We start from the raw sequence: 5,000 nt of genomic DNA, 5'->3' as shown, positions 1-5,000 counted from the left end.
TGATTCGCAAAATGATGCTTTTGGGACAGTATGTACTCTTGTACAATATCATACTGAGAACTCCCAGCTTGAAGTGCTTATGCACAATGGTTATCCTGTGCGCTCTTACAACCGAAAAAGCAGATACATTATAATTGAAAGCCCATGGCTATTTGGACATCCTACAAACAAATGCTCAACAAAGAAAGACTATAGAGATGCTTTTGTTTAAGACTTGCATTATACTTATGTCGGTTTTGATTGGACTCAGATGTTGTAAAAAAAAAAAAAAAAAAACTAATCTGTATGAGTTGTGTTCTTTACCGACCTGGTTCTGTAGTATTTACACGTTGCTGTGCTTGATTGAGTTTGTCTGGCGGAATGCAGCTAATGGAATACTTTCACAATAACACCTCATCCATCAGGCGCTCCAGGCAGGCCCAAGCAAACGGCCAACCCAGGTCTGGTTCTTTATTAAGTGAAACATCTAAAGTATTATTAATAAGGTGGGTACTTTACAAAATGTCTATGCGTGTTTTTAAAAGTAAAACACTGAGAAGAACACACCACCGACGTCTGTAAATCTATCATGCGTTGGTGTTATTTTGTGCATGTTTTCTCTCTGAATGTAAATTCCAAACCAAATAATCAATATAGAAAGGTCACCTTGACTCGAGGTCCTTTGCTGTTACAGATCAAAACGTTAAACTGTTAGCATTGAAGTGTTTGAGAACACTTTTGGCCACATCTGTCAATGTTTTCTATCTAATGACTCTTGGCTCCCAACAAGTACAACTTAAAGTCCCCGGAGACGAACAAGGAAAGAGTGAGGCAATTGATCTGATTTTGTAACATTATACAGTTCGTCATAGGTCAATGGAATTCCATTAGTTTTTCTCCTCTGTCAATATCCCTCCATCTCAAGATATTCTGTAGAGATTGGGTTGTTTTCATATGGTGCTGTAGGTGGCCAATGGGGGATCTTCAGCCAAGCAGGAGCAAAGGCCTCTGCCAGCTAACTCAGGAACATCAATAGTCTCTCAGAAAATGGGATTGGACTATATTGGTTTTATATGGGCTCTTCCCTCGCACTACGCTGAATCATAACACAAACCCATCTTGGCCTTTATGGGCCGACTATGCAATCTTGTCTGCTAGCATCTATTGAAAACCACTGTCCCAATTGCATTGCTTCAAATAGAACGATTTTATTTGAGACGTCAGTTTGAATATTACCTTCCATTGTTGCCTTTTCATTGAAGTTCTAGAAGAAAAAAAACGACTGAAATTGCTCATATCAGTGCGAGGTCATGCTGACTGATATAAAGACTGCTGTTAGTGCCGCTGTTAGGTTACATCTCTGATTTGGGGCCACACTCCCAATTCAATAACATTGTCATCTGTCATCATAGGAGTGATTATGTAGCTTCAACCATAGAGAAAAAAAACTGTATATGGTGTTAAATATCTATGACCTCACCTCAACGGTATACATTGTCACTGGAATTTCCATATGAATTCCCTTTTGCAGATGATCATATATGCTGCTGCCTAAGCCTTTGCAATCCATCCATAGCCAGAAATGCATTGTTCTGTGTGGGCTCTGGCCATCTATTTAATATTACATCCGTATTTGCTTACACCGTGGACACCTGTAGTAAGAATAAAATAAGTATTCTTGGACGGTTCACAATATTTCACTTTGGATTTAACAAAAAAAAAAGGCTTATTTTTGTGCCCATGAATCACTAAACACAAGTTCCATTTCCTCCAACCGTTCTCACAGTTCTACCCGGAGTAAAATAGACTATTTTACATATTACCTTGGCAACTGCCTCTTTTATCATTAGGCTACTGTTCAGAATGTCTTTAATAATAGTTTCATTCTATCCCAGACGTTTCGTATGTAAATGTAGCTCCTCCCTTCATTCACAGAGTTAGGGTCCCAGAAAGAGGGATTTAGTTTCCAACTCACAAACATACCCCCATATTAACATACTAAGCTGCGTGGAAGAGGTATTTGAGATGTTTTAAATAGGATTTAGAGTAAACATAAGTAGACCTATTGACAAAAGGTGTCTATTTTTTATTGCAGTGTTATTACATACATTGTATTATGCAAGTAGCTTTATATTTTGCATTTAAAATCCAATTAATACTAGTATACAGTATAGTGAAGTTATCAGTGAATATCTCTTGTAGACTATCATTTCCCTTCCCCAGTGAAGATTTGTGGATGAGGTCAACAAAAAGGGAGAATTATACTGTTGAATGACTGTGTTGTTGTGTTGACAGGAGTCTATAAACGTTATTTTTTATCAGGCATCAGACATGAAATAAAAACATTTTTAATGTTACTCTTAGGATGTGTTGTAGATGTATTTGTTTTTGTAACGAGAAAAGAAACTGGACATACTATAACATCAGTATGCTCAGGAGGCACCTTGCAGTGAGCGCAATCAAGCTTGAGGGATGCAGTTTATTAACTATAGAGATTAGCTCCTTTCTCTGCTGCTTAGAAGTGAAATGTTCTATTCATAGTTTGATTTCTGTATTGTCTTACACTTCTCCTTGATTGTAAATATATAGAGTGACGAAGTGTTCCGCTAAAGACTCGCGTCAACAGCTGTTATAGTATTTATCCTGCAATGTTGTTTTCATATTGGTCACAAGCTCTGGTTTTCACGCTTTAATTGCACCTCCTTTTATGGTTGTTGTCCCGCTGTGCTTTGTATCAATCATTCAGTTCTATTTTAAAATGCATAGGCCTTGTACCAGGGTAGCATGTCTTAGTCATTGTAAGTTAAATCAAACCAAATACACTTCATGATGGTCTACACAAGGGATCTTCACTAATAACTTCACTAAGTAACTGTATAATGTATTAATAATAAAATATTAATCTGATTTTAATGCAACATATAAAGCTATGTAATACAGTAAGTACATCTACTGTATGTTCTAAGATAATAAGACAGTATAAGATCTCTTCATTGAAGGGCTTACATAGGTTTGCCTGTGTGTCATGAAATGAAGTATAACTTTGCCTGTCTCCAGTGTCTCCAGTACATGAATGCTGGTGTCACTAGTGTCACAGACCAAATGACAAATAGTGGATCTCCATGCAGCCCTGTTAGTTTGTGACAGCAGCAGTCTTTTGGTTCTAAAGGGTGTTGTATAAGCTACTGTCTGGCGTGGTCTGTGAAAGGGTGAGGGGGAGTGCGAGGGGGGCTAAATGTCTGTCCACTTCCTCTATTTCCCTCTTAATTTCACACACTGTTGAGTCGGACCAGTGACTGAGTGCTTATGGTGAAGCTGGCTCTGAGCTACGGTGGAAACAGTGAGTTTACAAGTCTCCCACACTGCTTCATATCACCATGTAAGACCTCTACCCAGCCACTTGTTTATTAACCTGATGCGTGACCCATTCTCAGTCATCTGTGTGTGTGTGTGTGTGTGTGTGTGTGTGTGTGTGTGTGTTAGTTCATAGTTCAAGTTTATTTGTTATTACATCATACACAAGTACACAATGCAACAAAATGCTTAAGGCAGAGCAGCTCTACAACACAGTACAGTGTCAAAAGGAAAGTCAATATGAGCACTAAAAGCACAGTTAAATGTGCGTGTGTGTGTGTGTGTGTGTGTGTGTGTGTGTGTGTGTGTGTGTGCGCGTGTGCGTGTGTGCCTGTGCGTGTGTGTGTGTGTGCGCACGCACGTGTGTTTCCTTAATCTTGAAAACGTGTGTGGGCATTTGTCACTATGTGTGTAACTGAAAAGTCTACAAAAGAGCATTCTTTCAGAATTACTCTGAAAATGGTCTGTGTCTGGAGGGAGGGAGAGAGAGAGAGTGGGGGAGAGAGAGAGAGAGAGAGAGAGAGAGAGAGAGAGAGAGAGAGAGAGAGAGAGAGAGAGAGAGAGAGGGCAGGATGAGACAGGGAAAGAGCATAAGAGACAGTGATCCTACTCTAAAAGGCTCTTAGCACCTCAGCATCCCATGTGTGCTTAGCCTTCAGATCAATACTCCTTTACCGTTTCCTTCTATATCTAGTTTCCCAAACTTTTCAAAATTCTGAACACAGTCTGCTTTCATCTTTTAATCATCGCCATTTACTTCCCTCACACAATATAGAGTTTCTTCTCTTTCAGACGGTTGGGACAATTATATCCAAACTTAGAGCAATAAACATTCTTCAACATCACCAGAGTAACATAATGAACATTCTTCAACGTCACCAGAGTAACATAATGCATTAGAGACACTCTTACACCATTGTAGATACTTTAGTAAATCAGAATGTCTCTACATGGTGAAACAACACAGTGTAATGAAACACAGTGTATTCCTCTAGGTCACAGGAATAAATAAGCTAAATCACCAGCCTGGTTATCAGGTTTTTTGTCATTGTTCCTGTGCAAGACAGCTTCTTATCAGGATCGACAAAGCTGTAGCCCTTTTGTTTGCAGGGTGTAAATAACATTAGGTCGGTCATGAAACAAGATATGGAGTTTTATAAAATATGAACAGCCTTGACAGGCTCTGGCAGCTGGCTGATATTCCATAAAAAATGATTTGGTTAGAGAGAGAACATAGGAAATGAGAAACAGATAGACTGTATATTGTTGTACTTTGAGATATGAGGGCGGAATGGCGTTGTGAATTTTCCCCACATGATATTGAGAAAATATCAAGGTCATGGTATGCTGAATATTGACATTAATATGTTTCCCTTGTAAATGGATCCAAAGTTCATTTCTTCCATACAGGATCTTTGTTTATAATGTGACTTCATGTTGAGAAAATACCCATTTGTGTGTGTGTGTGTGTGTGTGTGTGTGTGTGTGTGTGTGTGTGAGTATGTATGTGCGTAAGTGTGTGTGTGTGTGTGTGTGTGTGTGTGTGTGTGTGTGTGTGCGTGAGTATGTATGTGCATAAGTGTGTGTGTGTGTGTGTGTGTGTGTGTGTGTGTGTGTCTGTGTCTGTGTCTGTGTCTGTGTGTGTGTGTGTGTGTGTGTGTGTGTGT

The sequence above is a fragment of the Nansenia antarctica genome, assembly GCF_963989245.1.
Source record: "Nansenia antarctica genome assembly, chromosome: 3".
NCBI classification, from domain to species: Eukaryota; Metazoa; Chordata; class Actinopteri; order Argentiniformes; family Microstomatidae; genus Nansenia; species Nansenia antarctica.
Note: the sequence above shows the minus strand (reverse complement) of the source record.